The sequence below is a fragment of the Condylura cristata genome, unplaced genomic scaffold, assembly GCF_000260355.1.
Source record: "Condylura cristata isolate star-nosed mole 26May11 unplaced genomic scaffold, ConCri1.0 scaffold00006, whole genome shotgun sequence".
In the NCBI taxonomy this organism is placed as follows: domain Eukaryota; kingdom Metazoa; phylum Chordata; class Mammalia; order Eulipotyphla; family Talpidae; genus Condylura; species Condylura cristata.
In genome coordinates this window covers 55969858-55980913 of record NW_004567107.1, presented here as the reverse complement: position 1 = coordinate 55980913, position 11056 = coordinate 55969858, and the positions used below count along the sequence as shown (strand labels likewise).

Below are 11056 nucleotides of genomic sequence, written 5' to 3'. Positions count from 1 at the left end.
ACAAGGTAGCAAACACAAGGCAGGAACACTTCCTGCCTCCTGTTTTTCTGTTCCAGCACCCATGGCTCATTCTTTGTTTCCACACAACAGTGTGCATATGATTCTGTGGGGGAGGTGGGGAGGTCTGTCCAGGCAAAGGACCCAACATTCCTTAGTGCTTAATAAATGCAAGCTGTTATTTCTCAGGTTTGAATTGAACCACTAAAATACCTTACTTGAGGAGTTAAGAATCAAACAAGCAGTTGCTAGAAGATCACTGTTTATGTTTAAACCCAATAGATAAGGCTCCTATTGTACTATTTTGCAATAAATCCCCCAAAATAGTACAAATAAACCCATTCATAAAATTAAAAGAATAAAGGGATATTGTACAATTTAAAGGGAAAAAAAGAAGAATGAAACCAGAGTAAAAGCCTGACAGCAATAGGAAAGGTAACCCTGACATGTAACCATTGATGTGCTTACTGTGTGGTCACAAGGGATCAGTGCTTAACTAGTTGAGACTGCCTTACTGGTAAAGGATTATCTAACTTTGTATTTTTTCTTTCATCCACATCTCAATTAAACTAAAATTTTGCATGGCCACTTCTACTAGACAATGGCAGTGAAAATAAACACTCAAAGGAAAGTTCATTGACTATACACTAGCTGCTCTCACAAAATGCTTAAATGTAGAAATATTGTACATAGAAATTATTTGCTACATCAGTATTTTCCTGATAAATCTCATTGGCGCTCTATTATTGACTGAGATGGGTAAAGATTTCATTCTTTCCACTTACCACTATTGTTTTGGTCTGGTGGTGTTAGTGCTCAACTTGTTAGAGGAATCTCATCTATTGAGTTTAAACATAAACAGCGCTCTTCTAGCAACTGCTTGTTTGATTCTTAACTCCTTTTCCCAAGTAAGGTATTTTAGTGGTTCAATTCAAACCTGAGAAATAACAGCTTGCATTTATTAAGGACTAAGGAAGACTCAAAAGTGAATTGGGTTCCACTGATTTTTTCATGACAGAGATAATGCAACTCTTTTGTTTGTTTTTTTTAAACCTTGCATTCATACTGATAATTCAAATTTAGGAATAAGGACTTTCACTTAATTTCACTAATCCTGTGTATCTTTTGCAACATAATTACTCATTATATTCCACTTTATGCATACAACAGTATCAGAATAATAACACTGGCAGCAACCACCACCTAAAACCACTGAAAAGTTTAAGAATTTTTATTTTATTATGTTCAGCATCAGGATGTACAATTGAATTGTCATAGCTTAAGGTCATCTGAAATCTGTCTCCTTGTGGGCAAGTCACTAACCTGAGAGAGAGGCTTATTTCATTTCATGTTTGTTTTATGGATTGTTTGTATACATTTATTCTTTAAAACTTTGAGAACATTTATACAGTTCCAGGGTCAAATCTACAAATTAATTAATCTCAGACAGACATAACTCCTCCAGTTCAACTTCCTTTTTCTCCTTCAGTATGTGAAATGAATGTTTTCTCCTCAGTAGAAAATTACCTGATTTTTGCCCTTGTTTATTCTTTCTTTAAACAAAAAGTTATACTTTCCACACACATACACATTTTTGTATTCTTCCCCCCCCCCTTTTTTTTTATTTATTTATTCACATAGAACTGTGGTACAGGCTAGAGATGCTGAGGGTGAGAGGATTCACCAGAGACAAAGAGGGAAGTAGAACAGGCAGATGGATGAAGTACACTGCTGAGGGGAGCAGCGGGCGGGTCTGGAGAGGTCTGCCTCGCCATGTGGATCCACTCCGGGGCAGGCGGAATCGAACTCATGTGGAAGTGGCTTAAGCTTCTTAGTGCAGTGCTTTAACCGGCTGCAACACCAGGGAGGGCCCGTATTCTTCCCTTTTAAAGATAATTGGCAGTTATTATTATACACACCTTTTTATATCCTGCTGTGATAACCTTTATAAGTGATTTTCTGCATTTGGGTAAAATAGAAATTTATTCCTATCACTAAGTTAATGTGGGAGATAAATAGTGTGCAGATAATGCCTAGATGAAATGGCATGTAATAATCATTCAGTGGCTATTAATAAGAGTTTAATGCATAGGGAGATTTTGTCTGTTTTAATGGGCTTATTGAGAAATTAGAAGGTATTAAGTATTACCTGGGTTCTCATATTTGGTGTGTGGTCTTGACTCCTATGACAAGAGCTACAGGGTATAATACCATCTGATGTAATTGAAAATTCCTAGGGAATCAATCATACAAGTTTTATAAACTTGTATGGAACTAGATCAAAAAGGATAACAAAGAATCTCCAAAATCTGTTTCCTTTAGTACTTTCACTGACCAAATCATAGTCTTTAATCTGGCAAGACATGTATCAAGAGGAATCATTGTGGGGTCCTCCCTGGTGGCTCAAGGTGTTAAAACACAGCACTAGGAAGCTGGCTGCAACCACTTCGGCACTGGTTTAATGCCAGGCCAGGGAGGTGACCCTCATGGTGCAGAAGACCTGTCCCGCTGCTCCCCTCAGCAATCTGAGGGATTCATCAACCTGCCTGTTCTGTTCCCCTCGCTGTCTCAGGTGAATCTTCTCACTGCCCCTGCACCTCTGGCTATGGCCCAGTTAGTATGCATAAATACATAAATCATCAAAAAAAAAATAAAAAGAGGAATCATTGCGTATTTCAGACAAATATGCTTTCATCCCCTAGCCATCAATGGAACTCTCTACTTAACAAGCAGTTGATTTCATATGTTCGTAACATCTGGATTTCTAATAGAACAGAAGATAGGAAAGGAGGGAGGGACAAAGAAGGGTTGGGAACATAGGAATACAGGTGGAAAGAAGGCAAGGAAAATTTCTTGATTACTATAAGCAAAACATCTCATTCTGTAATAGGTACAGTTTTCAGGACTCTGCCCTCACTCCAGATACTGGAATTACAGATCCCATCAATACCAAGGAGAAGCACGCTGGGATGTGAGGGTGGAGCTGAGCAGCCAGGTTAGGATAAAACCGGACATGTGGGCTTTGGGGATCTCTTGGCTTGGTGGTTCACAGCTGGTCGTTTGGCTCTTGATCAGTTTTCAGAGTCCAAGTCAGCAGAACTGGTAGGACACTTTTGTTAACTTGTATTTCTCTCTTTTTCCCTGCGTCATTTTCCTTTACCTTTCTCCTTGTAAATAAATCCATTATTGAACCTTTTTGTGTGTGCCCACAGTATGATTGAATCTTAAGCTTGAGGGTGATGACCCACAGACAGGCAACCCAATTCACATTGGGGTGCCCTGTAACAATTCATACATAAATTGGCCAAATAATGTTCACTGTGGGCTTACCCTAAGTCAGAAAGCAAATCTGATATTAGAGCAGTGTTGGTGAAAGGGGCAGACATGGTCTCTGCCCCTCAGATTGTCACCCTCAAATTGCTCAGTCTGTTCATCCAGCAACACCACACTGATAAAGAAATGGGAGTTGTGGAGCAGGCTACCTAATGCAGGATGCTGCTGGAATGCAAGATCCTGGCCTTTTCATTGATCAGCTAGTCATACAGCATCAATTGTAGGAGGAAGTAGGTAAAAGGAAAAGGGGAAAGGTAGAACTATCTCCTATAGCATCTTCCCTCCAGGCACTTCTCATCTGCTTGATGACTCAGTATTGTAATTGAGATCATGTAGTTTCCCAGTCAGGGCTTCAATCTTATCAACCAAGCTTTTTACTGACCAGCCTCTGGGGTCCTTTCCTCAACACCCCCAGGTGTTCTTGTCATTCCTCCTGATATATGACTCTGGGTAATTTTATGCATCTGTCATCAGCCCCTTGGGCATATGCAGTTACACTGCTTGAAGCATACCCTTCCTGCAGTATGATAAAGCTTTCTGCTCCTGACTGATTTGAAAGGCATCCTGTAAAGTTTGGCTCCTGCTGTAACTGATACAGGTTTCATGGTCTCCACCCCCTAGCCAGATATTGGAACTACAAATCCCATCAATACCAATGAGAAGCACCCTGGGACCTGAGGGTGGAGCTGAGCAGCCAGGTTAGGATAAAACCGGACACGTGTGCTCCCGGGGTTTTTTGGCCTGGAGGTTCCGGCTGGTTCTTTGGCTCTTGATCAGCTTGCAGTGTGCTCTTGGAGTTCCAAGTCAGCAGAACTGGTAGGACACTCTCGTTAACTTGTATTTCTCTTGCACGCTTTCCCTGGGTTGTTCATTTTCCTTTCCCCTTGTAAAAAAACCCATTATCAAATCTTTTTCTATGTGTCCACAGTACAATTGAATCTTAAGCCTGTGGGAGAGGACCCGCAGACAGGCAACCCAGTTCACATTGGGGTGCCCTGTAACACCATCATTGTCACACTCTACTTAACAGTTGATTTCATGTGTTCACAGCACCTATATTTCTAATAGAGCGGTAGAAAGGGCAGGAGGGAGGGGCAAAGAGGAGTTGGGAACATAAGAATGCAGGTGGAAAGAAGGCAAGGAAAATTTCTTGATTACTATAAGCAATACATCTTATTCATATACAAATCGGCCCAGTAATGTCACTGTGCGCTTACTGTAAGTCAGAAAGCAAATCTGATATTAGAGCAATATTGTTGAAAGGGCAAACATGGTCTCTACCCTCAAATTGCTCAGTCTGTTCATCCAGCAACACCACACTGATAAAGAAATGGGAGTTGTGGAGCAAGCTACCTAATGCAGGATGCTGCTGGAATGCAAGATCCTGGCCTTTTCATTGATCAGCTAGTCACACAGCATCAATTGTAGGAGGAAGTAGGTAAAAGGAAAAGAGGAAAGGTGAACTATCTCCTATAGTATCAGGGGCTGTGAGTCTGCCCTCAACGCACTTCTCATCACTTAATGACTTAGTATTATAATTGATATCACCCTCTAGCTCCCCAGTCAGAGTTTCAATCTTATCAACCAAGCTTTTCACTGACCAATTTCTGGGGCCCCTTGTCATACATCGGTCCTCAGCACCCCCGGGTGTTCCTGATGTATGAGTAAGTTTATGCATCTGTCACCATCCTCCCCTCTCCCCCAAGGTATTTCCAGTCATACCTTGATGCACACCCTTCCCAGGGAGATCAAGCTTTCTCCTCTTGACTGATTTGAAAGGAACCTTGTAAGGTTTGGCCCCTATGAATGATTAACTGGTTTCTGAAGGGCAGTTCGGACCTTGTACAGGAATGCAGAACTACAGGTGGCAAAATGATGACCGAACAGGTTGTTTAGAATTAGCAGACCTACAATATCCTAATAGTGACCACACACAAAACAGAACTAACAAATTATAACACTGTCCCTTCCAAAACCTTCTGTGACTTCTAATATAATTTAAAAAGTGCAAAATTACCTTGATTTCAGAGTCCTACTTTACCTGGACCTTGCTTAATTCACAGACATCATCACTTATTCTCTCATTCCCTCTGCAATTATTCTGTGATGGGCTTAAATGTGCACTTCACCTCCACAGTCTGAGGATGAGTATGTTATACATAGCAAAGGCGATTTAGAAGATGTGATTAAACTTAAGGATGTGAAGATAAAATGTTTTTCAGAAAATGATGTAATAATAGAAGACGATCAGAGGATTTAATGTGATAAGACTTAAATTGTTAACTTTGAAGATAGAGGGGGCCATATGCCAAAAAATGTGGGTATTATCTAAAATGACAGGGAAATAAATTCCCCCCCAGTCAGAGGCTGCAACTCTATTGAAAGTTGATTTTAGTCCAATGAAACCCATGTTAGACTTCTACACTACAGAACTGTAACACCATAACTCTATGTTGTTTTAAACCTCTAAATATGTATAACTTGTTAAAGAAATAATGGCAATCTAACACAATATAAGGATAATATCACCTCCTTACATAGGTCTTTCATAATGTAGTTAACTACCGCAATCCCTGTTCTATTATTGTATGTCTTCTTGTCTTGTTCTTTTTTCTTAATACCTCTCATGACCAGCTTTTTTTTTTTTTTTCTCCAGCAACAGAAGATAGACTCAATAAAAGCAGTGAATTTAATATCCCACTACCTAGGATAATGTGTAGTACATATGAAGGGGCACTAAAAAAATATTTATCATGTAAATGATGAATTTCAGTTTTATGAGGATAAGTATAAGATGCTTTAGCAGTATATAAGAACCACCACCTTCTAAGGGTTCTAGAAAATGTTGTGAGATTAGTTACTCTTAAGCTATATTTAGGAAATTAAAATATGTATTTATACAATAGATTATTAAATCCATGGCTGAAACTTGGTTTTATCTGTTCCTGTATCTCAGATTCCAAAGTAAAATATGAGACGATATTTGTTAAATGAATATAGATTTGCATGACCATTTTTAAAGCAGTCAGTTGATAAATTTGTATTTTTAGCTTGACTTAACTACCTTCTCTGGTATAAAGTAGCTATTGAAATCCCCACTTTAGATAAAATATGAGTTGTTTGAAATAGGCCTTTTTTTTTCAGGATGGGCAGTTACACAATTATACAGATGTCAATATGTTAATAAAAGAAAAAGAAAAAAAGTAAATTCTTTATTCAAATAAACACTGTTCTTTTTAAAATAACACTAAAACTATTTGTTTTGATTATCTTTTAAAGAAGAAATTCAAGTTTTTCATAAAAGTAACAAAAATAAAAGTAGGTCTGTTAAGGCAGGACTTAAAATTATAAACTAACTCCCTAATACTACCTGGTTAAGAATTTTCTGGAACAGTTATCAATAGTTTGATTCTTTTTCCCAGAAAGGTGTTCGGGATTGCTGTGATCTGACTTTGGACCCTGCTGCGACATGTGTGGTAAGTAAGTTATTTTTGCTGTGTTTTCTTCCATCACATCCTTCCAGTCTCCTTGCTACTGATGGGGTAAATACTTGGTTCTGTGTCTGAGCAACTGTTACTGACTTCTTTCCCCACCTCCTCATTGCTACTTTTCTCATTCTTTGCCTATTTTCAATTTACTATAATTTCTATGCTCCATATTAGATATATGCTTGTTAATTCTGCCAAAAGGGAGCTTACTGTCTATTTTTACCAGGCATCACAGTCATTAGGAAAACATCTTCCTTGCATTAAGTTCATACTGTTTTTGTGAAACAGATGCTTTGTGATTTATGTTCTTTGATAACACCATGCGGCTGTTGTTGGGTCTTGCTATTTTTATTCACATTTAAACAACAACAAAAAATCATTTTTAAAAGCACCAACCAAATTCCCTTAATTTTATGTCATGTGTAACCATTTCAAATCATTTTGGACATTGCATGCTTTATAACCCTGATGCAGTTACTTGGCTTTGGGGACTAATTTTTGTAATTATTTTATTAGTTTTGGGGATGGCTAGAAAATATGTTCTCATCTCTATAATATTAAGGTAATAGAAATGTTGAGAGTTTATTTTATTTTTCCTGACTAAATGTACTCTACAGGTGAACATCTTAATAAGCTAATTCCTGTTACTTCAGTAAATACTCATTCCATAGAAACAAAAGCTCAAATTTAACATTTTGAAAGAAAGAAAATATAAATTCCCATATAGTATGTATGGGAATATAGTATATTGTCCACTAATAGATTAATAATATTAATCTTATTAATAACTAAGCTATGCTATTCTCCGGTGGCTAAACTTTCTACATAGAATACCTGTGTCTCCCCATTACCTCACCTACCTAGCACTTAACATACATGACTTTGCTTCTTACTTTTCATTTATGTAGTTTCCTTCATTCCAGTTATTCTGATCTAATGAGTGTTGGAACACACTGAGCTGGGTCTCATGTGGTGGGTGTATATTTTTTGTTGTTGCTTTTTAGAACATATTTAATTAAGATCTTTTCTCACATTCTCAATTCTTTTTCATCTCTCAATTATTTTTATTTTTTTAATTTATGCATAAAGAACTAGGGTACAGGCCAGAGGTGCAGGGAGTAAAAGGATTCACCAGAGACAGAGTGGGGTGCAGAACAGGCAGAGAGACGAAGTACATGCTGAAGGGAGCAGCGGGTGAGTCAGGAGAGGTCTGCCTCGCCATGTGGATCGCCTCTGGGGCAGGGGGTCGAACTCACACTGAAGAGCTGTGGCTTGCTTGCAGTGCTGTGCTTTAACCTACTGTGCCACCACAGAGGGCCCTTTCAATTATTTTTATCTCTTAGTTATTTCTTATCTCTAGTTAAATAGCATCTTGTCATTTTCATCACTACTCAAAAAGTAGCCTTCCAACCAGAAGTAATTAAATCCCATCTGAACTATTTTCTGCCAGTGTTGACCAGAATTTCCTATAAAAGAAATTCATATTTATGAAGCTGTACAATAATTGCTCTTTTGTATTCACTTTCCTTCACTCAATATAACTTTGAAATCCATGCATGTTACTGTGTTTGCCAGGAGTTTGGTTTGTTATTGCCATATAGAAATGTTCATGGAACACAATTTGTTCATTCCATTGATGGCCATCTGAACTATTCCAGAATTTTAGTATTACAAATTAACTACTATGAACATTTGTGTACAGATTGACTGTCTTTTCTTGTGAGTAAATATGTAAAAATAGAATTGACTAATTATGACAACTGCATTGAAAGAATATGTAATTGAGCTTTTTATTTTGTGGTGATTGTAGTTTCACATACAGTATAAGAAGTAATTCAGAGCTACCTGATACTATTTAGCCAGATTCCCCCAATGGCCACTACAGTATAATATTACAATCAGAAATTGACAATTGGTACAATCCATTAATTTTATGTATATGTCCTTATGTATTCAGGTGTGTACATTTACTTTCATATAATTTTATTATGTTCATGTTTACATCTCTATCACTATATTCAAAGCACAAGACCATTCTATCACAAGGATCTCTTTTGCTATGCTTTCATAACCACAAACACTTCCATCTCCCTATCTCAATCTATTTTTGATTATTGGCGACCTCTAATTGTTCTTCAGTTGAATAATTTTGTCATTTCAGGACTGTCATATAAATAAGACTATACAGTATGATACAGGGGTATATATATATATATATATATTCTCTTTTTATAATTATCTTTTCTATCTCTTTATAATTATATTAAGATTCATCTAAGTTGCTGTTTATATTAATAGATTGTACTTTTTAATTGTTAATTAGTTTTCCATAGTATGGTTGTAACACTGGATTGTTTAAGCATTCATCTCTAGAAGGATATCTGAGAGTTGTTTTTGTTTATATTGTGGCTATTTTGGCTATCATTATGGCTATTACGAATAAAACTGCCATGAATGTTCTTCTTTGAACATGGATTTCACTTTTCTGGGATATATGCCCAAGAGCACAATCACTGAATTATATAATAGTTGAGTGTTTAGTTTTGTAAGAAACACCAAATAGTTTTCCAAAGTGGTCTGACAATTTTGTATTCCCAGCAGTAGTTTATGAGTTATCCAATTCTGCTATATTCTCCCAGTATTTTATATATATATATAACATATTAACTTTTCGATATGTGTGCAAAGCTATCCCAGTGTGATATTAACTTGGATTTGGCTGATGGGAATATGACCATCATTTTATATGCCTATTTGCCATATATATATAATATATGGCAATGGAATATATATAATCTTCAATGAAATATCTGTATTTGACTTTTATTCATTTTCTATTCAAGTTTTTATTTTTTGTTACGTCTTGAGAGTTCTTTATCTAATCTAGGTGCCAGTCTTTTTTTTTTTGGGATATGTGGCTTGCAAATATTCTTCCCAGTCAGAATCTTGTTTTTTTTATCCTCAGTAGGATTTTGGTAGAACAGATGTCTTTTTTGTTGGTGGCATCCAATTTATCAATTTTCCCCTTTTGGGTAATATTTTCAGTATTAAGTTTAAAAGCACTTTACCTTGTGCAATAGATTCTGAAACATTCCCCCCATGTTTCTCTAAAAGTTTTATAATTTTATGTTTTACATTTAATTTTGTAATCCATTTCAGGTGTTTTTTGGTATATGTTGTGAGGATTAGTTCAAGTATTTATTTTCCTTTGTTTACTTTTCTTTTTATTTCCTTATCTCTTTCCTTTCTTTTGCTCTCTCTTCTCTCCCTTCATCCATCTCTACCCTTGCCTCTCTTTTCTCCTCTCTCTCTTTCCTACAATCTTAAATTTTCCTACCACCATTTGTGAAAAAGTTATCATCCCATATTTAATTGCATTTGCATTTTTAAAAAGCCTATTTATTAACAAAGGATCTTATTATATACTTCTTTATTTTGAATATGAGGTACTTTTGCAACATAACATTAGCTACGTTCAATTTTATCTTCTGCCTTCATATTTACTTGCACATGCTTTATGAAAGCATGAGTTATTCATCCTATTTATTAAGAGCATATTTTGCTTTTAATGCTTCAGATACATCATAGGCAAAATAAATAAAATTTCTGAACTCTGATTCCTTATAATCTGATGCTTATAGGCATAAATTAACAACAATCATTACAAATAAGTCAATCATGTTTGGAAGTAATACTAAGAGAAATATGAAACTCAATAAAAATTAAAATGGAGATCAAATTAAGAGGAATGTGAAAGATGAGTCTAAAATTAGGAGTGGACATGTTACATCTTACTGTTATAATAAATATATTTGTAAACTCAGTGGTTTACAACAGAAAAAAATTCTCATTAATATTATGTATACTCTATAGCATTTTGAGTCAGTGGTGATTCTATTCCACATATCTTTTTTATTCAAGTATCAGATAGAATAAATGCCATTCCATTTTGAAGAAAATGGAGAAACAAAAGACAGAAGCAATACTCTCCCATACCGTCTGATCTAACTTTCTAACACTAGAATTTACCTTCTAGAGCTAGGGTGGGAACCAGCAAACTATCACTTCTATTTTATAAAACAAGTCTATGAACTGACCTAAAATTACAGTTTATACAAAGAAGTTATACTCCAAAAGATCTAATAAGGCAATTAATTGAGTAGGAAGGTAACAAATTTGATTAACCTACCAAATTACATAATTACATACTTATATCAGAAGTTTCCTTTTTTTTTTTT

The 11056-nt window shown here is 36.1% G+C and overlaps 1 long non-coding RNA gene across 1 annotated transcript in view; it reads left to right on the top strand.

Moving 5' to 3' along the window:
- Positions 1-11056, top strand: part of LOC105853307 — a 196626-nt gene that overhangs the window by 85127 nt on the left and 100443 nt on the right. Inside the window, exon 2 of the long non-coding RNA XR_001145142.1 lies at positions 6753-6806. This is a non-coding gene — a long non-coding RNA (uncharacterized LOC105853307). The remainder of the gene's footprint in view (positions 1-6752; positions 6807-11056) is intronic.